At 40.2% G+C, this 26,374-nt stretch overlaps 1 protein-coding gene across 5 annotated transcripts in view; it reads left to right on the top strand.

Annotated features, from left to right (window-relative positions):
• The first annotated feature begins 1,360 nt into the window (after positions 1-1,360).
• Positions 1,361-26,374, top strand: part of CSNK1G1 (casein kinase 1 gamma 1) — a 153,682-nt gene continuing 128,668 nt past the window's right edge. For 2 of the 5 annotated variants that reach the window (XM_081229541.1, XM_081229540.1), the window contains exon 1: positions 1,361-1,548. The gene's annotated coding sequence lies outside the window, so the exon portion shown is untranslated. The remainder of the gene's footprint in view (positions 1,549-26,374) is intronic. The other 3 variants (XR_014015435.1, XM_081229538.1, XM_081229539.1) reach the window with 2 other exon arrangements.

The raw sequence follows: 26,374 nt of genomic DNA, 5'->3' as shown, positions 1-26,374 counted from the left end.
ATTTGAGTTTTGTGTGTGTATACTCCCACATGTATGCATGTCCGTGGCAAGGGTGGAAATGTTTTAGACTTCTTTAACAATCTACTAGTGACATTTGAACCTGAAGTGATTTCCTAAAGGTTTTGCTGAACTGACTCTCTTGGTGAATCAATTTAATGCTGTGTCACACGTACAGGAAACCAACAGACCTGTTGTTTCTTTGAAGTTACCAAAAGTCATTTCCTCTGGCCCAGCTAGGTGGACAGTAGTCCAATATCGGTGAGTAAGAGGTTATCATGACCGAATTATTATGACCAATAGCCAGCAGTTGCAAAGACATTCACTGCCATGGACTAGAGAACAAATTCAGGAGCTACTATTAATTAAGCTTTATTGCTTTTAAGAAGACCTATTCAAGATAGGAAAGTTAAGCCAAGATTTTTACTCATTTTTCTCTGAATGCCTAACTACATTTCTCTGAATATTTAACTGCCATAATAATATAGGTCATTTTTCTAGAAAGAGGATTAATTATGTTGCTGGCTTTTGCTCCGAGCAGTGGTTTTCCCAGTATTTTTCAAGCTCAGATCACCCCAACACAAGAATAAATTAGGTCTCTTATTAACTTTTCTTGTCCACAGTATAGGATTGAAAGTTTATTCTGAGTGGAGGATTAAATGTCTTCCTCCTTCCCAAGCTTGATCACCGGCTTCCTTTGGCCTTTTCTCGTTGTTTTTTCTTAAGGATTAATTATTTCCAGATCATACACAAGCATGTGCAATCCTTACAAAAGAGATGGGTGAAGACAAAACTTTCTCACCATTCGGTTTCAGGGGCTATCACAGGAGAACGAAGTGCATGAAAAAGGTTTCATAACATTGGAGGAGACTTTAAAAGCTCAGTAGAAACACAACTGAAAATCCACAAGAGGGAGATGCTTGCTAAACCGCCAGAAAGTAACTCCCACGAGGGACCTGAGAGAGCCTTAACAGGAGCCAATAGGTCCGCCCGGGATTCAAGGAGGGAGGGAACAGGAGTAAATAGTGGCTGGGGTCTGGTAGGGGGAGTACAGGTGAAGGGAAAAGCAGGATTGGCTTCGTGACTTTGGCAGCGAAGCCCGTGCTCAGCCCAAGACCAGGAGCAGAAGGTAAAGAGTGTGTTGCCAAAGAGGAGTACACGCTCCCAGCTACCTCCTGTTAGTCCCATAAGTAATGGGGGTGGTTATCTTTGAAGGCACTTCCGCTTAGCAACCCCACGCGGTTGCTAAGGAGGGACGGTAGGGGGGATAACCCGGAAGTGGTGGTGTCTATTTCTCACTGCCTGCTTTAAGTTTGTCCTATCGGGAGCGCCAGGGTGCTCTGCGCCGGGCCGAGGGTGGGGCCAGCGCTAGAGGTTCCGGTTCGGCTTCTGCGGCCGTTTGGCTCCTCGTCTTCCCCCTCCCCTCCCGCACCTCTCCTCCCTCCCGTTCCTGGGAACGGGAGAAGCCAAAGCTGCGGGTGGGTAGAGAAGCACTCGGCGCCTCCGGGAGGGGGCTGCGCCCGCCCCATCTGTACCCCGAAGCACTGCCAGGTACTCTCTCCGGCTTCGACGGGGTCCGGGAGGCTGGAGCTTGAGGATGTGTGTGTGTATCTGGGGGGTGGTGGGGGCCCCTTCTCCGGCTCGGGGAGGGGAGCGCGGAGATCCTGGGTGGGGCGCAGGCCGGCGTGTGTGCCCCTAGCGGGTTGCGGGGGTGGAAGGGAAGAGCTGGGGATGACGGCTGGCGGAGAGTTTCGGGTGGCCGTGTCGAGGTTGCGGAGGAGGCGCCCCCTCAGATGCAGAAGACTTCGGCCGGTGTGGACGGGGAGTTTGCCACCTGGAGGTTTAGCTCTGAAAGAGGGAGCATCCTCTGGGTCCAGAAGGAGAGCATGGACCCCGGCGGGGTGGATGGGGCAATCCCATACTTCCATTGCCTGCTTTTTCTGCCTACCCCTGTGGGACAGAGCCCGGCTTCGGGGGTTGTGAGTCGGCTGGGCACCGCGGGGAGCCGCCCTTGGCAGAGCTAGGGCAGAAGAGTGGGTAAGGAGACCTCCCTCCTCCCAACTTCCGTGCGCTTCCCCCGCTTCTTCCTTTACTGCTCTCTTGCCCCAGTGTCCTACAGGAGCAGTAGCCCCCTCCCCAAGTGGGTAGGCATCACAGCGTAAAAGAAAGAGGGTGGAACTGGGCTTGTGGCCCCAAATGATACTTCGAATGTTCGGAAAGTGCCAGATTGACATATTCAACCAAGTCTCCCAGCTCAATATTAAGTTTGGTCTAAATTATTTTAGAAAAGTGCAGTTCTGGAAACCAGCAAACTGTAAGCTGGTCTGGCATAGCCTTATTTGGTAGATATGCGTGTTTTTAAAAAATAGACTGGGGGAACCGTAAAGATACAGAGGTCTAGGCAAGACATGTTGAGGCAAGCCTTTTCCAACATCTTTCTTACCTGCCAGTGAGCTTGACCTAGTTTAAATGAAGCACACAGATCCTCTTCATTTATATTTCAATCAGTGACTGAATTGTAGGTACTGTGTGGTTATCAATGTCTCAGAATAGTTGGCGTGAACCTTCGGAGAGACAAGATTCCTTGCTTTTGAGCCTGTCTCATAATCTTTTAAGGAGATAATTATGGTCAAGTGGAAGTATTGGTTTTGAGTTAGGTAAATCTGGGATTGAACTCGGACTGCCACTGGCTAGTTGTTGACCTTGGGCAAGTCATGGAACCTACCAGAGATTCAGTTTCTTCATAAGTAACACGAGTTAAAATTCTAATCAGTATTGTAAGGGGGGGCTAATGTATCTAAATAACAGTCCACTTTAAATGGAAGCACCTTCCAGTTGAAAGATAAATTATTAATAATCTTAATCTTATGCAGTCAAGGTAGCCCAGTTTTGTGGAATGAGGTTTGAGATAGGAACAGAACTGGATAATATTCCAAAACATATATATACAACAGGACTTTCAGTAGCTTCTAGAAATTGATCATAAGTAGCACGAAATTCAGTTATCAGTAGTTTCTTAAAACTCTTAAAAATAAAGCAGAATATGTGCATTAACAAATAGCCAATAACGTTTCAAAGGTTTTTCTCAGATTTGTGATGTGTGTAGTATGGATTGGTAAGAAAAACATTTAAAAAGTAATGTATATAAATCTTAATTAACATTACATGTCTGGAGAGAATTAAAATTGGGGCATAAAATAGAAGAAAGTAGTTGTAATTTTAAGAATAAAATCAACACAAGTAGCATGACTCACCTTAATTAGATTTAAACTATTAACAAAACATACAGACTTTTTATGTGTATAATATTCTGTAAAATAAATGCAAATGGAATGAATTTCTGCCTTTAAATCATTTGTGATGATGATATAGAAATATATCTCAGAAACATGAAGTCTTTTTTTTGGGGGGGGGTCAGGTACCAGGCTAATCACTTTTTTTTTTATAATAAATTTTATTTATTTATTTTTGGTTGCATTGGCTCTTCGTTGCTGTGTGCAGGCTTTCTCTAGTTGCAGTGAGTGGGAGCTACTCTAAGTTGCGGTGCGTGGGCTTCTCATTGAGGTGGCTTCTCTTGTTGTGGAGCACGGGCTTTAGGCATGCGGGCTTCAGTAGTTGTGTAGTTGTGGCACGTGGGCTCACTAGTTGTGGTGCACGGGCTTAGTTGATCCACAGCATGTGGGATTTTCCCGGAACAGTGATCGAACCCGTGTCCACAGCATTGGCAGGCAGATTCCTAACCACTGCGCCACGGGGGAAGCCCACATTGAAGTCTTTATATTCATTTGTTTTGTAGATTTGAAACAATACAGTTATTTGTAACCTATTATATGCCAGATTTTCAGCTAATGTAGTTTGCTTTTTGATGTAACTTGAAGTTAGTAAATTTTTCTTTTCTTTTTTTTTGCGGGGGGCCACACTGCGTGGCTTGCGGGATCTTAGTTGCCTGACCAGGGATCGAACCTGGGCCCCCGCAGTGAACGTGCCAAGTCTTAACTACTGGACAGCCAGGAAATTTGCAGTAATTTTTAATTATTAATTTTTAAATGTACTTTATACTCAAAAGCTAAAAATCAAATAACTTGCTTTAGTAATCATTTTTTTGTGTGAGAAAAGTGGTTATAAAGTTTGTAATTCAGTATCACTTTTTAGAGAAGTTTACAGGTTTTCCATAATTTCGTGAGAAATTTTCAAATATATTTCTTCTTCGTGTCTCTCTTAAGCAGAATTGAACTTTTTTAAAAAAAACATAAAACTGTCCAGCTATGTTGCATGCTTCTTGAGGTAGAAATACTATTTTAAATTTTATCCACCACTGCAGCTACATAATAGGCACCAAATAAATATTGGTCAAATTGATAAATGGATGGATATATTTAAAATTATTAATAAGGTATCTAATTATGTTTTTACTACATGTTTTGTAAGGTTATTCAACTTTCTAAGTGGCTGTTCTTTACACTGTAAAGTCTTTAGTGTATATGTAAGCATTTAACTGCGTTTTCCTGGATCATTATTTTTCAGTATCTTTTGAATCTTAAAGTTGAGACGATATTATCTTGCTTTGGTAAAGCCATGAGAAGTTCCCATTTTTTTCCCTATATTCTCATAAGACTTTAATAAATAATTCATTTTGGTATAAGAGTTAGGATACTAGCTGTAAAAAGGTATATTTAAAATGTGGGCAATAATAGAGACTGTTACAGATAATGCTTTTCTCAATGACCTTTTCCACTTAAACAAAGTATGTGGCCATTCCACAGATCTTTGCAATTGTCAGTTACGGAATTTGCTGGTCAGGAAATCTAAAAATGACTAAACCTTCCTTTAATGTCTATGTCTTGGATGATCTCAGAAAACTTTAGGAAAGATTGGGAAGGTTTGTATACCATACTAGAATATATAATGAACAAAGTACAGTTAACGTTATTGGTGCTGCCAAATCAGGAGTGAGTTACTGTGGAAATGCTTAAAAAATGCCAGGCAGTGCTTTCCTCAAACCAAATGAGTATTCTTCCAGAGCTTGTTTCTATTTTAGAGCTTCTTTCTTTTTGGACTATGATTTGCTCTCTAATAAAGATAAATAATCATTGTATCCAGAAAAAAAGGCTGATATCATAGACAGATTTTATTACCACCAATCTTGATAGAAACTGCTTCAATGGCTTCAAATAAGTGGAAGTAGATTTTCATGAAAGAACTTAAGAATTTGTGGAGCGATAGTTTTTCTCTATTTAACATCCAACTTGTCTCTGCTCATTTCTGCCTAATATAGAAACTTTGAGAAGCTGGGAAGAAAAAGAAAAAAGAATGAATTTACTTCAGAATTAGCATTTTATGTTTTGTAGGTTACTTATTTGGAGAGATAAATTGGATTTTGACATTATTGGGACTGTGTTCAAGATGGACTCGGGGAAAAAAAATTAGAGAGATGCCATCTGCTTCAGATTCCTGTTCCCTCACCCCTTCATGTTTTGTGGCTTTGAATTTATCAGATTTTTTTTTTTTTACATAAAAACCCTCAGTAGATTTAGGTTATATAATTTCAGCTATGTCGGTGAACCTGTAACTAAAAGAACTTGCATTTTATATTGAGTTACACAGAAGGATCACAGACATTGGTTAAAAGTAATTGTTATTTCAAACTATCTGAACATGAGATAGCTTCATACATCTTTGTCGTCATTTGCTTAATAAAACATTCTTGTCATTAGTGCTTACCACAGTCCACTTATTGGTGGAAGTTGCTAAAAAAATGGATTATGGAGATATAGAATAAATCCTTTTTTTCCTCTGATATTACAACCAGAAGAGAAGTTTCTGTTGTTGTTTTTTTTATTTACTGATGAATCCACTTAAACTTATTGAGTAGTGAGTTTTGCCTTACCTTATGCCAATTGCTATAGTTTTCATCTAAGTGATACCATACAGTTCATAGGGCACATACTTGTCACTTTTCAGTTTGAATCTTTAATAATCCTGAGCACAGCCTTTTGGATTTACTGAGCTGGAAAAGAATGTGTCTAATTCAGGTTACAGTAGTCGGGCACTTAGCATGGACCAGAAAGACCCAGGCATCTTTGAAAAACTATAAAGTAAAACTGGTATGGTATCCCAGAAATGATCTGAAGAGAGAGTCTTCTGGATAGAAGAGGGCCATGCTGTGTTTGCAATAGGAATGTTCTGGTGATGTGGGAAGACAGATAAACTGCCCTTGTAGTCTGTTCCTCACCCAGAAGCTCCAAGTAGGCAGTGTAGTTATGGCAGGGGCTGGGGTGTCAGGGATGGGAATTGTTCTTCAATAATTGCTCACCCATCATTATGGAGGCATAGATATATTGGGGAAAGGGGAATTCTCTTGGATTTTGTCTTGGACAGAGAAGCTGAGTGAACAGGTAGCCATTGCCCTTGCTGTCAAAGAGAACTTGGTGTAACACCTCTGGGTGCTGGGTAAGCCTATCAAAATGCTACAGTTTGATGTCTCCATCAAAATGCCACATAAATTTTCTAAGAAACAACAGCATTGGACCACATTGATTTCTGTAGTTTTCACATTCTAATTCTTTTTTTTTTTTTTTTTTCTTTTTGCGGTATGTGGGCCTCTCACTGTTGTGGCCTCTCCCGTTGCGGAGCACAGGCTCCGGATGTGCAGGCCCAGCGGCCATGGCTCACGGGCCCAGCCGCTCCGCGGCATATGGGATCCTCCCAGACCGGGGCACGAACCCATATCCCCTGCATCGGCAGGCGGACTCTCAACCACTGCGCCACCAGGGAGGCCCCATTCTAATTCTTTAACCTAGAAAAAGAGGCATTGAAGACTTTTGGGCTTCTGAATGAAAGTATCACACATTACATCCATCTTGATAGATTTATAAATACACTTTAAATTGTCTGTTGGCATCAATGAATGATGTGAAAATGTTTTAAGTTTTGTGTGTGTGTGTGTGTGCGCGCACACGCATGCCCTTTAGTGTCCATGATGATTACCAAATTTCAGTTCTTCAGGCTAAATTGCTAACCATAACTGTGGTAAAGCAGTTTCCCAGCTGGATTTCTTCTCTCTTTCCTAGAGGTCACTCTCTGATGTATGTGCTAGTGAGCAGAGATATGACCAAGCCAATAAAAAGGCAAGGAGATTAAAGTTAATTTCTTTTCAGGAATTCCCTGGCAGTCCAGTGGTTAGGACTTGGCACTTTCATGCTTTCACTGTGGGGGCCCGGGTTCAATCCCTGGTTGGAGAATATCCCGCAAGCCGCACTGTGTGGCCAAAAAAAAAAGAGGAAAAAGTTAATTTCTTTCATTTAAATTTATTTAAATGCTTATTCAAATTTGATTTTATTAGTTTTTTTTTTTTCAACTTTGCTAGGATTTCTGTAGTTTAAAGTAGCAATAGGTACTCTTTCAGATTGTGGGTGCCCAACTTTTTTAAAAAAAATTAAGACTATTTTTTTGAACAGTTTTAGATTTACAAAAAAATTGAGCAAGTAGAGAGTTCTATCTCTCTCCATATCCACTTAATTCCCAACCAGTTCCCCCCCATTTTTAAAAAACATTTATTTTATTTATTTATTTTTGGCTGCGTTGGATCTTCATTGCTGTGTGTGGGCTTTCTCTAGTTGTGGCCAGTGGGGGCTACCTCCCCCATTATTAACATCTTGCATTAGTGTGGTACATTAGTTACGATTAATGAACCAATATTGATACATTATTATTATCCATAGTTTTCATTAGGTTCACTCTTTGTGTTGTACGGTTATGTGGGTTATAACAAATGCATAATAACATGTATCCACCATTACAGTTTCATACAGAATAGTTTTACCGCCAGAAAAAAATCCCATTTTACCTATTCATCCCTCCTCTTTTTCTTCCAGAATTCCTGACAAACACAGACCTTTTTACTGTCTCTATAGTTTGCATTTTCCAAAATTTCTTATAGTTGGAATCATATGGTATGTAGCTTTTTAAAAATTAATTAATTAATTTTTGGCTGTGTTGGATCTTCGTTGCTGCACACGGGCTTTCTCTAGTTGCGGAGAGCGGGAGCTACTCTTCGTTGTGGTACGTGGGCTTCTCATTGCAGTGGCTTCTCTTGTTGCGGAGCATGGGCTCCAGGCACAGGCTTCAGTAGTTGTGGCACGTGGGCTTAGCAGCTGTGGCTCGCAGGCTCTACAGCACAGGCTCAGTAGTTGTGGCACATGGGCTTAGTTGCTCTGCGGCATGTGGGATCTTCCCGGACCAGGGCTCGAACCCATGTCCCCTGTGTTGACAGGCAGATTCTTAACCACTGCGCCACCAGGGAAGTCCGTATGTGGGTTTTTTGTTTGTTTGTTTGTTTTTGGCTGCGTTGGATCTTCGTTGCGATGCGCGGGCTGCTTATTGCACTGGCTTCTCTTGTTGCAGCGCTCGGTCTTCAGTGGTTGCGGCACGCGGGCTTAGTTGCTCTGCGGCATGTGGGATCTTTCTGGACCAGGGATCGAACCCATGTCCCATGCATTGGCAGGCGGATTCTTAACCATTGTGCCACCGGGGAAGTCCCTGTAGCTTTTTCTTAGACTGTTTTCTTTTACTTAGTAATATGCATTTAAGGTTCCTCCATGTCTTACTGAGGCTTGATAGCTCCTGTCCTTTTTTTTTTTTTTTGAATTTTTGAATTTTATTTATTTTTTATACAGCAGGTTCTTCTTAGTTACCTACTTTATACATATAAGTGTATATATGTCAATCTCAGTCTCCCAATTCATACCACCACCTCCCCCTCACCCCGCCGCTTTCCCCCCTTGGTGTCCATATGTTTGTTCTCTACATCTGTGTCTCTATTTCTGTCCTGAAAACCAGTTCATCTGTACCATTTTTCTAGGTTCCACATATACACGTTAATATACGATATTTGTTTTTCTCTGACTTACTTCACTCTATGACAGTCTCTAGATTCATCCACGTCTCTACAAATGACCCAATTTCATTCCTCTTTATGGCTGAGTAATATTCCATTGTATATACGTACCACATCTTCTTTATCCATTCGTCTGTCGATGGGCATTTAGGTTGCTTCCATGACCTGGCTATTGTAAATGGTGCTGCAATGAACATTGGGGTGCATGTGTCTTTTTGAATTATGGTTTTCTCTGGGTATATGCCCAGTAGTGGGATTGCTGGGTCATATGGTAATTCTATTTTTAGTTTTTTAAGGAACCTCCATACTGTTCTCCATAGTGGCTGTATCAATTTACATTCCCACCAACAGTGCAAGAGGGTTCCCTTTTCTCCACACCCTCTCCAGCATTTGTTGTTTTTAGATTTTCTGATGTTGCCCATTCTAACTGGTGTGAGGTGATACCTCATTGTAGTTTTGATTTGATTTCTCTAATAATTAGTGATGTTGAGCAGCTTTTCATGTGCTTCCTCTCCATCTGTATGTCTTCTTTGGAGAAATGTCTATTTAGGTCTTCTGCCCATTTTTGGATTGGGTTGTTTGTTTTTTTAATATTGAGCTGCATGAGCTGTTTATATATTTTGGAGATTAAACCTGTGTCTGTTGATTTGTTTGCAAATGTTTTCTCCCATTCTGAGAGTTGTCTTTTCATCTTGTTTGTATTTTCCTTTGCTTTGCAAAGGCTTTTAAGTTTCATTAGGTCCCATTTGTTTATTTTTGTTTTTATTTCCATTACTCTAGGAGGTGGATTAAAAAAGATCTTGCTGTGGTTTATGTCAAAGAGTGTTCTTCCTGTGTTTTCCTCTAAGAGTTTTATAGTATCCAGTCTTACATTTAGGTCTCTAATCCATTTTGAGTTTATTTTTGTGTATGGTGTTAGGGCGTGTTCTAATTTCATTCTTTTACATGTAGCTGTCCACTTTTCCCAGCACCACTTATTGAAGACTGTCTTTTCTCCATTGTATATCCTTGCCTCCTTTGTCATAGATTAGTTGACCATAGGTGCGTGGGTTTATCTCTGGGCTTTCTATCCTGTTCCATTGATCTGTATTTCTGTTTTTGTGCCAGTACCATATTGTCTTGACTACTGTAGCTTTGTAGTATAGTCTGAAGTCAGGGAGTCTGATTCCTCCAGCTCCATTTTTTTCCCTCAAGACCGCTTTGGCTATTTGGAGTCTTTTGTTTCTCCATACAGATTTTAAGATTTTTTGTTCTAGTTCTGCAAGAAATGCCACTGGTAATTTGATAGGGATTGCATTGAATCTGTAGATTGCTTTGGGTAGTATAGTCATTTTCACAATATTGATTCTTCCAATCCAAGAACATGGTATATTTCTCCATCTGTTTGTGTCATCTTTGATTTCTTTCATCAGTGTCTTATAGTTTTCTGAGTACAGGTCTTTTTTCTCCCTAGGTAGGTTTGTTCCTAGGTATTTTATTCTTTTTGTTGCAGTGGTGAATAGGATTGCTTGCTTAATTTCTCTTTCTGATCTTTCGTTGTTAGTATATAGGAATGCAAGAGATTTCTGTGCATTAATCTTGTATCCTGCAACTTTACCAAATTCATTGATTAGCTCTAGTAATTTTCTGGTGGCATCTTTAGGATTCTTTATGTATAGTATCATGTCATCTGCAAACAGTGACGGTTTTACTTCTTCTTTTCCAATTTGTATTCCTTTTATTTCTTTTTCATCTCTGATTGCCGTGGCTAGGACTTCCAAAACCGTGTTGAATATTAGTGGCAAGAGTGGACATCCTTGTCTTGTTCCTGGTCTTAGAAGAAATGCTTTCAGTTTTTCACCATTGAGAATGATGTTTGCTGTGGACTTGTCATATATGGCCTTTATTATGTTGAGGTAGGTTCCCTCTATGCCCACTTTCTGGAGAGTTTTTATCATAAATGGGTGTTGAATTTTGTCAAAAGCCTTTTCTGCATCTACTGAGATGATCATATGGTTTTTCTCCTTCAGTTTGTTAATATGGTGTATCACATTGATTGATTTGCATATATTGAAGAGTCCTTGCATCCCTGGGATGAATCCACTTGATCATGGTGTATGATCCTTTTAATGTGTTGTTGGATTCTGTTTGCTAGTATTTTGTTGAGGGTTTTTGCATCTATATTCATCAGTGATATTGGTCTGTAATTTTCTTTTTTTGTAGTATCTTTGTCTGGTTTTGGTACCAGGGTGATGGTGGCCTCATAGAATGAGTTTAGGAGTGTTCCTTCCTCTGCAATTTTTTGGAAGAGTTTGAGAAGGATGGGTGTTAGGTCTTCTCTAAATGTTTGATAGAATTCATCTGTGAAGACATCTGGTCCTGGACTTTGGTTTGTTGGAATATTTTTAATCACAGTTTCAATTTCATTACTTGTGATTGGTCAGTTCATATTTTCTATTTCTTCCTCGTTCAAGCTTGGAAGGTTATACCTTTCTATGAAGTTGTCCATTTCTTCCAGGTTGTCCATTTTATTGGCATAGAGTTGCTTGTAGTAGTCTCTTAGGATGCTTTGTATTTATGTGGTGTCCGTTGTAACTTCTTTTTCATTTCTAATTTTATTGATTTGAGTCCTCTCCCTCTTTTTCTTGATGAGTCTGGCTAAAGGTTTATCAATTTTATCTTCTCAAAGAAGCAGCTTTTAGTTTTATTGGTCTTTGCTATTGTTTTCTTTGTTTCTATTTCATTTATTTCTGCTCTGATTTTTATGATTTCTTTCCTTCTACTAATTTTGGGTTTTGTTTGTTCTTCTTTCTCTAGTTCCTTTAGGTGTAAGTTTAGATTGTTTATTTGAGATTTTTCTTATTTCTTGAGGTAGGCTTGTATTGCTATAAACTTCCCTCTTAGAACTGCTTTTGCTGCATCCCATAGGTTTTGGATCGTTGTGTTTTCATTGTAATTTGTCTCTAGGTATTTTTTGATTTGCTTTTTGATTTATTCAGTGATCTCTTGGTTATTTAGTAACGTATTGTTTAGTCTCCGTGTGTTTGTGTTTTTTACGTTTTTTTCCCTGTAATTGATTTCTAATCTCATGCGCTGTGGTCAGAAAAGATGCTTAATATGATTTCAATTTTCTTAAATTTACTGAGGCCTGATTTGTGGATCCAGAATGTGATCTATCCTGGAGAATGTTCCATGTGCATTTGAGAAGAAAGTGTAATCTGCTGTTTTTGGATGGAATGTCCTATAAATACCAGTTAAATCTATCTTGTCTATCATGTCATTTAAAGCTTGTGTTTCCTTATTAATTTTCTGTTTGGATGATTTTTCCATTGGTGTAAGTGAGGTGTTAAGGTCCCCCACTATTATTGTGTTACTGTTGATGTCCTCTTTTATAGCTGTTAGCAGTTGCCTTATATATTGAGGTGCTCCTGTGTTGGGTGCATATATATTTATAATTCTTATATCTTCTTCTTGGATTGATCCCTTGATCGTTATGTAGTGTCCTTCCTTGTCTCTTGTAACATTCTTTTTTTTTTTTTTTTTTTTTTGCTGTATGCGGGCCTCTCTCTGCTGTGGCCTCTCCCGCTGCGGAGCACAGGCTCCGGACGCGCAGGCCCAACGGCCATGGCTCACGGGCCCAACCGCTCCGCGGCATGTGGGATCCTCCCAGACCGGGGCACGAACCCGTGTCCCCTGCATCGGCAGGCGGACTCTCAACCACTGCGCCACCAGGGAAGCCCAACATTCTTTATTTTAACGTCTATTTTATCTGATATGAGTATTGCTACTCCAGCTTTCTTTTGATTTCCATTTGCATGGAATATCTTTTTCCATCCCCTCACTTTCAGTCTGTATGTGCCCCTAGGTCTGAAGTGGGTCTCTTGTAGACAGCATATATATGGGTCTTGTTTTTATATCCATTCAGCAAGCCTGTGTCTTTTGCTTGGAGCATTTAATCCATTCACGTTTAAGGTAATTATCAATATGTATGTTCCTAGTATCATTTTCTTAATTGTTATGGGTTTGTTTTTGTAGGTCCTTTAATTCTCTTGTGTTTCCCACTTAGAGAAGTTCCTTTTGCATTTGTTGTAGAGCTGGTTTGGTGGTGCTGAATTGTCTTAGCTTTTGCTTGTCTGTAAAGCTTCTGATTTCTCCCTCGAATCTGAATGAGATCCTTGCCAGGTAGAGTAATCTTGGTTGTAGGTTCTTCCCTTTCATCACTTGAAATATATCGTGCCACTCCCTTCTGGCACGTAGAGTTTCTGCTAAGAAATCAGCTGTTAACCTTATGGGAGTTCCCTTATGTTATTTGTCATTTTTCCTTTGTTGCTTTCAGTAATTTTTCTTTGTCTTTAATTTTTGTTAGTTGATCACTATTTGTCTCAGTGTGTTTCTCCTTCAGTTTCTCCTGCCTGGGACTCTCTGTGCTTCCTGGACTTGGGTGGCTATTTCCTTTCCCATATTAGGGAAGTTTTCAACTATAATCTCTTCAGGTATTTTCTCAGGTCCTTTCTCTCTCTGTTCTCCTTCAGGGACCCCTATAATGCGAGTGTTGTTGCATTTAATGTTGTCACAGAGACCTCTTAGGCTGTCTTCATTTCTTTTCATTCTTTTCCCTTTATTCTGTTCCAGCAGCAGTGAATTCCACCATTCTCTCTTCCAGGTCACTTATCTGTTCTTCTGCCTCAGTTATTCTGCTGTTGATTCCTTCTAGTGTATTTTTCATTTCAGTGATTGTATTGTTCATCTCTCTTTGTTCTTTAATTCTTCTAGGTGTTTATTCTTTAATTCTTCTAGGTGTTTGTTAAACGTTTCTTGCATCTTCTCGATCTTTGCCTCCATTCTTTTTCCGAGGTCCTGGATCATCTTCAGTATCGTTATTCTGAATTCTTTTTCTGGAAGATTGCCTGTCTCCACTTCATTTAGTTATTTTTCTGGGGTTTTATCTTGTTCCTTCATCTGGTACATAGCCCTCTGCCTTTTCATCTTGTCTGTCTTTCTGTGAATGGGGTTTTCCTTCCACAGGCTGCAGAATTGTAGTTCTTCTTGCTTCTGCTGTCTACCCTCTGGTGGATGGGGCTATCTAAGAGGCTTGTGCAAGCTTCCTGATGGGAGGGACTGGTGGGTAGAACTGGGTGTTGCTTTGGTGGGCAGAGCTCAGTAAAACTTTTATCTGCTTGTCTGCTGATGGGTGAGGCTGGTTTCCCTCCCTGTTGGTTGTTTTGCCTGAGGCGACCCAACACTGGAGCCTACCTGGCTCTTTGGTGTGGCTAATGGTGGACTCTAGGAGGGCTCACACCAAGGAGTACTTCCCAGAACTTCTCCTGCCAGTGTTCTTGTCCCCATGGTGAGCCACAGCCACCGCCTGCCTCTGCAGGAGAACCTCCAATACTAGCAGGTAGGTCTGGTTCAGTCTTCTATGGGGTCACTGCTCCTTCCCCTGGGTCCCGATGCGCACACTTCTTTGTGTGTGCCCTCCAAGAGTGGAGCCTCTGTTTTCCCCAGTCCTGTCAAAGTCCTGCAATCAAATCCCACTAGCCTTCAAAGTTTGATTCTCTAGGAATTCCTCCTCCCATTGCCGGACCCCCAGGTTGGGAAGGCTGATGTGGGGCTCAAAACCTTCACTCCAGTGGACTTCTGTGGACTTCTGTGGTATGTGTTCTCCAGTTTGTGAGTCTCCCACCCAGTAGTTATGGGATTTGATTTTACTGTGATTGCGCCCCTCCTGCCGTCTCATTGTGGCTTCTCCTTTGTCTTTGGATGCGGGGTATCTTTTTTGGTGAGTTCCAGTGTCTTCCTGTCGATTATTGTTCAGCAGTTAGTTGTGATCCCGGTGCTCTCTCAGGAGGGAGGGAGTGCACGTCCTTCTACTCCGCCATCTTGAACCAGTCTCCTAGCTCCCGTCCGTTTATTGCTGAATAATTTTGTATTATATGGATGTAACAGTTTGTTTATCCCTTCAACTATGGAAGGACATCTTGATTGCTTCCATTTTTGGGGTGGGGGGGTGGGCACGTGCAGGGTTTTGTGTGTACATAAGCTTTCAGCTCCTTTGGCTAAGGAACAAGTGTGATTGCTGGGTTATATGATAAGACTATGTTTAATTTTGTAGGAAACTGTGAAACTGTCTTTCAAAGTGGTTATGCCAATATGCATTCCCATCACCAATGAATGAGTGTTCCTGTTGCTCTGAGCACTTGCTAGAATTTGATATAGTCAGTTTTTTGTACTTGAGCCTTTCTAATAGGTGTTTTAATTTGTAATTTCCTAATGACATACAGTGTTGAACTGCCTTTTTATATGCTTGTTTGCCATCTATATATATTCTTTGGTGAGATGCCTGTTTAGCTCTTTTTGCCCATTGTTAAATTGTTTCTTATTGTTGGGTTTTAAGTGCTCATTGTATATTTTGGATAGGAATCCTTTATCAGTTATATTTTTGGCAAATATTTTTTCCAATCTGTGGCTTGTCTTTTTATTCTCTTAGCAGTGTCTTTAATAGTATGAAAGTTTTTAGTTTTCATAAAGTCCAGCTTTACAAGTTTTTCTTTCATTGAGCATGCTTTTGGTGTTGTATCTATAAACTCATTGCCAAACCCAAGGGTACATAGATTTTCTCCTATGCTATCTTTGAGAGGTTTTTTGTTTTTTTTTTTTTTTGGCGGTACGCAGGCCTCTCACTGTTGTGGCCTCTCCTGTTGCGGAGCACAGGCTCCGGACATGCAGGCCCCGCGGCCATGGCTCACGGGCCCAGCCGCTCCGTGGCACGTGGGATCCTCCCGGACCGGGGCACAAACCTGTGTCCCCTGCATCGGCAGGCGGACTCTCAACCACTGTGCCACCAGGGAAGCCCCTCTTTGAGAGTTTTTATAGTTTTGCATTTTACACTGAGTTGTAAGATCCATTTGAGTTTTTGTAGAAGGTTTAAGGACTGTGTCTGTATTCATATTATTGCATAAGGATGTCCAGTTGTTGTTTTTTTTAAATTTTATTTATTTATTATTTATTTTTGGCTGCATTGGGTCTTTGTTGCTGCGCACGGGCTTTCTTTAGTTGTGGCGACGGGGGGCTACTCTTTGTTGCAGTGCATGGGCTTCTCATTGCGGTGGCTTCTCCTGTTGCAGAGCATGGGCTCTAGGCATGCGGGTTCAGTAGTCGCTGCTCGTGGGCTCTTGAGCGCAGGCTCAGTAGTTGTGGTGCACGGGCTTAGTTACTCCACGGTATATGGGATCTTCCCAGACCAGGGATCAAACCTGTGTCCCCTGCCAAAGGGGATTCTTAACCACTGCACCACCAGGGAAGTCCCTGTCCAGTTGTTTTATTAGGATGTTTTCTATTCTAAAAATATTAATGTGGTATTTTTTAAACGACTTTACTTTTTAGAGCAGTTTTAGGTTCACAGTAAAACTAAGAGTAAGGTACAGAGATTTCCCATATAGCCTCTGTTCCCACACATGCATAGCCTCCCCCATTATCAATATCCGCTACCCAAGTAGTACATTTGTTATAATTGATGAACCTACATGGACACATCATAATTTCTTAAAGTCTGTAGTTTAATTTAGGGTTCATTCTTTGTACTGTACTTACTATGGGTTTGGAAAAATGTACATAACAATTATTCATCCTTTTAATATATGGAGCATTTTCAATGCCCTAAAAGTCCTCTGTGCTCTGCCAGTTTATCCCTCCCTCACACCCTAACCCTTGAGTATTTTTTTCTTTTTTAGAAACTAAATGTATGAAATAATTCCTGGGGGTAGTTTTGAAAAGAGTTTTTCCTAACATTCTGAGATGTAATTGGAAGCATTGTTCAGAGTCTCAAGTTTCCCTTTCAAAAAGATTGACACTAGGTCATTAGGTGTTAATTGACAGGTGCTTTAATTCTTTGAGATATGTAATTGGGCATTAGGAAGTGTGAGCTAAATGTGGTACTGTTCACATGACAGCTGCAGGTGGTAAAGGGACTTGATAGGAGATCTAAATTCAGGATTTTTGAACTGTCACTAAAGTTAAGGTCCTTTGCCAGTTACATTTTATAGTTGTGCAGGTTTCAGCTATACAGATTTCTTGGCTGCCATCCCCAGTATTTGCTTCTTTCTGTTACATTTGTTGAAGGCCATCCAGAAACTTGAGCTGGCAAAGTTTGAGTAGGAAGAGATATCATGGGTACTGCTGTAGTTGCCTGATATTTCCAATTTGGATTCAGAGTGGAAGTATCTATTTTAAAAGCAATAAAATGCTGTTCTGAGGCACTGTTTCTCACATAGCCTGAATAGTAATTGTTAGAATCCTCTTTCAGTTGGCTTTAAACTTGTCCTGTCTGGATTTCTAGGACACCTTCTATTTTCTAAACATGTTAATTTAATTGGTATTGTGACATCCAAATATTCCAGTCATCTATAGTATGATGCAAAAATTGTTTAATAACTCCACATTTGATGGATTTTGTTTGCTTTTTCACCTAGTTAAATAAAAACAGACACGTGGAATGATGTGTTTGTGTGAAAACACTTAGGTTTTCCAAAGATAGCTGCTCTCCAAGTCAATCAGTACATAAGCTCGCTTTGTCTTTAATGGGATCCATCTGGTTAATGCTTATGTTTCTTGAGTTTCATAGATTATGGAATCATAAAGTAAAAGAAAACATGGAAATGGTCTAGTTAGACTTTCTCATTTTACAGCTGAGGCTACTTAAGTGCAGAGAGACTAAGAGACTTGATCTAGATTGTATAGCTAATGAGTCACACTGGAACCCAGGTCTCCTGACATATATAATACACTAATTCGTTCTCTTTAGTTAATGAAGAAATAATGATTGTATAAGACGTAAAATTTCCAGGAAATTTTAAGTAGACAATTAAACTTCTACAGTATTAGAATTCAGGTATTTAGTTGAAATCCTGGTTAATTTCTGAAGTGTTGAGTTAGTATTTCTTTAAATACCAGGTGTCACTGGATCTTTAGTTAAGAGCAAATTTGTTATTTTTCACATTCTAGATAGAAATCAGCCAATTCAAAAATAATGAAGATATTATAGCCTATATTTAGCAAGCGCATATTTGGCTGTATTAAAATGAATCTTTTTTAAAAAATTTATTTATTTTTGGCTGCATTGGGTCGTCATTGCTGCACATGGGCTTTCTGTAGTTGCGGGGGCTACTCTTCCTTGCGGTGCATGGGCTTCTCATTGTGGTGGCTTCTCTTGGCGTGGAACACAGGCTCTAGGCATGTGGGCTTCAGTAGTTATGGCACACAGGTTCAGTAGTTGTGGCGCACAGGCTTTGTTGCTCTGTGGCATGTGGGGTCTTCCCAGACCAGGGATCAAACCCATGTCCCCTGCATTAGCAGGTAGATTCTCAACCACTGTACCACCAGGGAAGTCCCTAAAATGAATCTTAATGTATTTTTTCTTTGCACAGTGGAGATAATCTGTTAATTTTTTAAAATAAATTTATTTATATTTTATTTATTTGTTTTTGGTTACGTTGGGTCTTCGTAGCTGTGTGTGGGGGCTACTCTTTGTTGCAGTGCACGTGCTTCTCATTGCGGTGGCTTCTGTTGTTGCGGAGCACAGGCTCTAGGAGCATGGGCTTCAGTAATTGTGGCACGTGGGCTCAGTAGTTGTGGTGCACGGGCTTAGTTGCTCCATGGCATGTGGGATCTTCCCAGATCAGGGCTTGAACGCGTATTCCCTGCATTGGCAGGTGGATTCTTAACCACTACGCCACCAGGGAAGTCCCTAAAATGAATCTTAATGTATTTTTTCTTTGCACAGTGGAGGTAATCTGTTAATATTTAATGTCATAAAGCAACTATGGAATTCTGCTTTATGTGGTGGTATATTTATAAAACTAGAGTGGAGTGTTATATAGAACTGAAAGTACAGATTAATTTAATATGCATCTGGTGAATTCAGGGCTTGAAGGATGCACATTTGTTGAGAAAACAAATCATAGAACTATTCAGAGCTTCAGCATTGTTAAATATGTGTGCTTTGATTCTCTTTAACTGTTTTGAAACAGTCGTTAATGGATTTAGAAAAGGCTATTTGCTCTAAGGAAGCAACTCTGAAGCCATTATGATTGTATTAATCATTTTATTATTCTCCACAGCATTTTGATACATTAGTATTTTTTCCAATTTATTTATTGGGGAAGGAAGGAGTTTAAATGACTCAGTAACAAAATGGGTTTCTTGCAGAGTATAAAAGAAGGAGTATAGCTTCCTGAATTGTATAGAGTAGAAATACTCAAAGCTTTGAATTCCAGTTTGAATCCAGTCAGTGAGGAAGTAAACACTGAGTTCCTACTGTGTATTATCACCATACTAGTACTGTAGTAATATAGAAATTAAAGATGTGATCATTGATCAAGTGTGAGAATGAATTTAAAATGAAAGAGTAACAGTTTGATATGTAACTAAGTGCAAACTTGATAATATAATCTGGTAACACTGTAGGAATTTAGGGGGAAGAAAATTTAGTGAGTGTTCATAATTCTGATCAGAAGGAGATTGAAGGTAAAGTAGTGGATCTCAACTTTGGCCTCTTATTAGAATCACTTGGGGAAACTTGTCCCAGGATCAGTTGAATCAGCATCTCAGGTGTGGGACATCCACAGTTTTATTTGTTTTGTTTTGTTTTGTTTGGGGGGGTGGGTGGGAGGGGATGGCGTGCCACAGTTTGTGGGATCTTAGTTCCCTGGCCAGAGACTGAACCTGCGCCCTTGTCCTGACCACAGGACTGCCAGAGAATTCCCCCATCCATCATTTTTAAAAGCCTTCCCAAGGTGATTGTAATGTGCAGGCTTAAAGGATGGTTATGATTTGGGCAAGCAAGAAAGTCTTTGGGGGCAGCAAAGTTAACGCAGGGAGGGAGAATTGGGCACAGCTTGTGAAACTAATGAAAGTCGTATGTACTGGTTAGGGAGTAGGGAGAAATAAGATTAAGGAGGCAGAAGCGGGTCGTATTTTAAGCAGTACTTCTCACTTCTCCAAGTGTGGTTCCTCAACCAACAGCATCAGAATCACCTGGAAGTTTATTGCAAAGCAAATTCTGAGGCTCTGCTCCAGACTTACTGAATTGGAAACTCCAGGGGTGGGTTCTAACAATATGTTTTTTGTTTTGTTTTGTTTTGCGGTACGCGGGCCTCTAACTGCTGTGGCCTCTCCCGTTGCGGAGCACAGGCTCCGGACGCGCAGGCTCAGCGGCCATGGCTCACGGGCCCAGCCGCTCTGCGGCATGTGGGATCTTCCCGGACCGGGGCACGAGCCCGCATCCCCTGCATTGGCAGGCGGACTCTCAACCACTGCACCACCAGGGAAGCCCTAACGATATGTTTTTAACAAGCAATCCATATGATTCTGATGTACACTAAAGTTTGAGAACAGCTGTTAACAGAGGATAATGAAAGGCAGAGAATGTTAGATTTGATGTCGTAATAAGTACGGACCCATTGAAGTTTTTTTAAGCTGGGGAGTAACAGGATGTATTTGTATGTACAAGGTAAATCTGTTTATGATGTGCAGAATCCTTTGGACTACTGAAAGAGGAATGAAGGAAGCCAGTTGAGGAGGTGCAGACATAATCTAGTAGATATAATCTAGCAGCAGGGAGGGCCTGTTCTAGGGAAATATTAGTGAAAACACAGAACAGTAATAACAGTGATGGCAGTTTGTTTAGTGTTTATATAACGGGAGTTTGCTAAATGCTTTGTATACATTATCTCATTCTCACAGCAAGCCACTGAGGTGTGGCTGTTATTCCCATTATACGGACAGGAAGTGAGGCAAAGAAAGGTTACGTCCAACTTTCACACTGTTGATAAGTGGGAGACACAGATGTCAAGCTAAGTACTTCTACCTCAAAAGTCTCTTGAAGAAACAGCTCATAGTAACTAGAAACCAAGAGATAAGGAAGACTCAAAAGTCTCAGCCCTAGGTGACAGATAGCAAGGGGAAAGTGACTGTCAGAAGGGAAATAGTGCTTACAGTGGGTACCAGGGCAAGTCATTTAGCCCATTTGAAACTGTATTGTAAAAGTGATTGTGAGAAGTAATCAATGGAAATTTTTGTATTGTGCTTTTTAGGTAAAAAGTTTAAAGTAACTTGGGATAGCTGAGTTTCTGAGTTTGGTTTGGCCTTTTTGCTCATGGTGAGTGAGTTTAAAACCTCATCCATCTTTTAAAAAATATCTTTTAGATTTTAGAGTAAATAAGTCTTTGAGTCAATTATGCCTGAGAAGCTTTCTGTAATACCACTCTTCCCTCTCTAGAGAGATATTGTGATTTAGAAAAAGGTCAGGAACATCTTAAGACAGTTTAAGAAATATTTAAGTGCTATTTTGTTTTAGTTGGGAAGCGGTAAATAGTGAAATAACATGTTTGGGTAATTGTTTTCATAAGATGTTATCAGTTCTGTTCTAGCACCCTCTTATTCATTGAGATAAAATTGACATAATATAAAATAAGCCATTTTAAAGCGCACAATTCGGTGGCATTTGCTACATTGACAGTATTGTGCGACCATAACCTTTATCTAGTTTCAAAACATTTCATCATCCCCAAATGAAAAATCCCAAACCTGTTAAGCAGTTACTCCCCGTTCCTCTCTCTCCACAGCTCCTGGTAAACACTAATCTGCTTTCTATCTCTATGGATTTACCTATTTTGGATATTTCATACAAATGGAATCATATAATATGTGACTTTTTTTTTTTTTTTTTTTTTTGTGGTACGTGGGCCTCTCACTGTTGCGGCCTCTCCCGTTGCGGAGCACAGGTTCCGGATGCGCAGGCTCAGTGGCCATGGCTCATGGGCCCAGCCGCTCCGTGACATGTGGGATCTTCCCAGACCGGGGCACGAACCCATGTCCCCTGCATCGGCAGGCGGACTCTCAACCACTGTGCCACCAGGGAAGACCAATATGTGACCTTTTGTGTCTGCTTCTTTCACTTAGCATAACATTTTCTAGGTCCATCCATGTTGTAGCATGTATCAGCACTTCATTTCTTTTCATGGCTGAATGATATTCCATTGTATGGATATACCACATTTGTTTATTCATTCATCAGTTGATGGACATTTTTGGTTGTTTCTACCCTTTGGTTATTGTGAATAGTGCTCCTATGAATGTTGAGATACAAGTTTTTGTATGAATACCTGTGTTCAGTTCTTTGGCATATGTACCTAGGAATGGAATTGCTGGGTCATATGGTAATCCTACTTTTTATTTTTGGAGGAACCACCACCTGTTTTACCGTGACTGCACCATTTTACATTCTCACCAACAATGTCCAAGGGTTCTAATTTCTCTATATCCTCTGAAATTTGTTATTTATTTATTTACTTATTTATTTAGGCCTTGCTGCTCAGCTTGCAGGATCTTAGCTCCCCGACTAGGGACTGAACCGGGGGCCATGTTGAAGTGCCAGGGAATTCCCCTATTTATTTATTTATTATTTTTTAATTTTCATTTTTTGGCTGTGCTGCAGCAGTTGGGGGTCTTAGTTCCCTCACAGGGATCGAACCCATGCCCCCTGCAGTGGAAGCACGGAGTTTTAACCACTGGACCGCCAGGGAAGTCCCCCCTATTTATTTTTTAATTATAGCCACCCTAGTGGGTATAAGTGATATCATTATGATTTTTTAAAATAAATTTATTTATTTTTATTTTTGGCTGCATTGGGTCTTCGTTGCTGCACACGGGCTTTCTCTAGTTACAGCGAGCGGGGGCTACTCTTTGTTGTGGTGCATGGACTTCTCATTGGGTGGCTTCTCTTGTTACAGAGCACAGGCTCTAGGCGTGTAGGCTTCAGTAGTCGTGGCACTTGGGCTCTAGAACGCAGGCTTGGTAGTTGAGGCGCAGGGTCCTAGTTGCTCTGCGGCATGTGGGATCTTCCTGGACCAGGGCTCGAACCCGTGTCCCCTGCATTGGCAGATGGAGTCTTAACCACTGCGCCACCAGGGAAGCCCTCTCATTATGATTTTGATTTGCATTTCCTTAATGGCTAATGATGTTGAGTGTATTTTCTAGTGCTTATTGGACATTTGTGTATCTTTTTTGGTGAAATGTCTATGCAAGTCCTTTGCCAATTTTTTTTTGTAGAGAGTTTCCATTTTATTTGTTTATGATTGATCAGATTTCACATTTTAAGTAATTATTCATTACTTAAATTATTCATTAAATAATTGTTCATTAAATGGAACTCTCCTCCTCAATCTGTCATATTTCCTAAGTGATTAGTGCACAGATTCACATAATAGTTTCTTCTCTACCTTTCCTTGCTTTAAAGAAAAATTGTAGTAAAATATGTGTAACATGAATTTCCCCATTTTAACCATTTTTAAGTGTACAGTTCTATGACATTAAGTACATTCACATTGTTGTGCAGCCATCACCACTATCTCCAAACTTTTTTATTTTCCTTAACTGAAACGATGTTGAACACGTTTGAAACATCCGTTCAGGTCCTTGCTTTCACTTCTTTTGGGTACATATCCAGAAGTGGAATTGCTGGATCAAATGGTAATTCTATGTTGAGCTCTTTTTCTTTTTCTTTTTAAAAATGTATTTGGCTGCATTGGGTCTTAGTTGTGGCATGCAGGATCTTCATTGTGGCATGCAGGATCTTTCATTGTGGTGTGCAGGCTTCTCTAGTTGTAGTGCACAGGCTTCTCTCTAGTTGTGGCACGCAGGATCCAGAGCTCGTGGGCTCAGTAGCTGGGGCACGAGGGCTCTCTAGTTGTGGCGTGTGGGCTCTAGGGCACTGGGCTCAGTTGGCATGTGAGATTTTAGTTCCTTGACCAGGGATTGAACCCAAGTGCCCTGCATTGGAAGGTGGATTCTTACCCACTGGACCACCAAGGAAGTCCCTATGTTTAGTTCTTTTAAGGAATCTACCTACTGTTTTCTATAACTGCTGAGGTTTTTCTTTTTTTTTGGCTGTGCCATGCCGCTTGCAGGATCTGAGTTCCCTGACCAGGGATCGAACCCATGCCCTAGGCAGTGAAAGTACAGAGTACTAACCACTGGACCACCAGGGAATTTCCTGAGTTGTTTTAAATACATTCCTATAAGCAGTGCATAAGCAGGATTCCAGTTTCTCCACATCCTCACCAACACTTATTTTCCATATTTTGATTATAGCCATGCTGGTAGGTGTGATGAGTGTCTTGTGGTTTTTGATTTGCATTTTCCCAATGACCAGTGATGTTAAGCATCTTTTCGTGTGCTTATTAGCCATTTGTATATCTTCTAAGAGTTTTATAGTTTTAGCTCTTATATTTAGGTCTTATATTAGGAAGTGTGACAATTACATTCTCACCAGCAACTTTCAAGCGTTCTAATTTCTCTACATCTTCACCAAAATTTGTTATAGTGTGTCTGTGTGTGTGTAATTATAGCCATCCTAGTGGGTATAAGTGGTATCTTGTTTTGTTTTCCAAGATTGGATTTTGGCTATTTGTTGTCCCTTGCAATTGCATATTAATTAAAAAATTTTAGTGGTTACTCTATGGTTTGCTATAACTAATCTAAGCCTACTTCCAAATAACACTGTACTGTTTCATGGTTTATGCAGGTACCTTGTAACAGGATATCCAATTCCTCCCTCCTTTCCCTTAAAAGATTTCTGTGATTCATTCACTTATCCATAAAGTGTAATCACTTAATACATTGTTACTATTATTATTTTGAACCTATACTTATCTATTAGATAAGTTAAGAAAAAGAATTTTTGTTTTACCTTCGTTTATTCCTCTCTAGTGCTCTTTATATAGTTTTTGACCTGTGTCATCTTTCTTCTCTCTGAAGAACTTCTTTAGACATTTCTTGCAAGGCAGGTGTGCTGACAATAAATTCCCTCTGTTTTTGTTTGTCTGACAGATTCTTTACTTCTCCTCTACTGAAAGATAATTTTATTGGATCCAGAATTCTAGGTTGGTTTTTTAAAATACTTTAAATATTTCATCCTCTCCTTGCTTATAGAATTTATGAAAAAGAAATAATGTCTCCAACAATGGGCTTATACTCCTGGGCTTTTGCTTCCAGTAAGTTGGGATTTTCCCTGTCCTCCTCTCTCTCCAGTTTTCAGGGCAGTGATTTACCCTGTGATCTCAATTCTCTGATGGAGCTAAGAAGAGTTTTTGTTGTTCGGTTTTCTTGTGAGGACAGGAACAGTGACTTCCATGCTTTTTTACATGTCAGAGCAGAAAATGGTAATCTCTTTATGAATTTTAGGAACAGGTTTTCCTTTTCTGCAAAAATGGCCACTGGAATTTTTTTAACATCTTTATTGGATTATAATTGTTTTACAACGTTGTGTTAGTTTTACTGTACAAGGAAATGAATCAGCTATATGTATAATATATCCCCTCCCTCTTGAGCCTCTCTCTCACCCTCCCCATGGCCATTGGAATTTTGACATGGATTGTATTGAATCTGTAGGTTGCTTTCAGTTGTAATCCTATCTTAACAATAATAAGTCTCCTAACCCTTGGGCAGTGAGATATCTTTTTATTTGTTTTGGTCTTCTTTAATTTCTTTCAGCAGTTTTTTCCAGTTTTCAGTGTACAATTCTTATACCTCCTTAGATAAATTTATTCCTAAGTATATTTTTTGATGCTATTATAAATGGAATTGTTTTCTTAATTTCATTTTCAGATTGTTCATTGTCTGTGTGTAAGAATACAACTGATTTTTGTGCTGAATTTATTAGCTCTAATAATTTGTGTGTGGTATTCTTTTGGTTTTTCATATATAGGATTATATCATCTGAGAATAGAGATAATTTTATTCCTTCCTTTCCAATTTGGATGGCTTTTTTTTTTTTTTTTTTTTTTCCTAACTGCTTTGGCTAGAACTTCCAGTACAGTGTTGAATGGAAGTGTCAAACAAGAGCATCTTCATCTTGTTCCTTTTCTCAGGGGGGAAAGCTTTCAGTCTTTCACCATTGAGTTTGTTAACAGTGGGTTCTCAATAAAAGTCATTTTATCACGATGAAGGATTTCTTTTCTTTTTTTTGGTTGCTTTAGGTCTTAGTTGTGGTGCGCGGGATCTTTGTTGCATGTGCGAGATCTTGGTTGTGGCACCTGGGCTTCTCTAGTTGTGACGCTTCTCTCCAGCTGTGGCATGCGGGCTCCAGAGCACACAGGCTCAGTAACTGCGATGTGAGGGCTTAGTTGGGCTTAGTTGCCCCACGGCACGTGGGATCTCAGTTCCCTGACCAGGGATCGAACCTTCGTCCCCTGCGTTGGAGGCGGATTCTTAGCCGCTGGACCACCAGGGAAGTCCCAAGGATTTCTTTTCTATTCCTAGTTTGAATAATTTTTATCATGGTAGAGTGTTGGATTTTGTCAAATGCTTTTTTTGCATCAATAGAGATGATCATATGGTTTTTTTCCTTCATTCTATTAATGTGGTGTATTATATTGATAAGTCTTCATTATTGACCCACCTGGGGTAAATCTCAGTTTCTCATAATGTGTAATCCTCTTAATATGC

The sequence above is a fragment of the Mesoplodon bidens genome (assembly GCF_964165515.1).
Source record: "Mesoplodon bidens genome assembly, chromosome: 3".
In the NCBI taxonomy this organism is placed as follows: domain Eukaryota; kingdom Metazoa; phylum Chordata; class Mammalia; order Artiodactyla; family Ziphiidae; genus Mesoplodon; species Mesoplodon bidens.
This window is presented reverse-complemented; position numbering and strand designations above follow the sequence as displayed.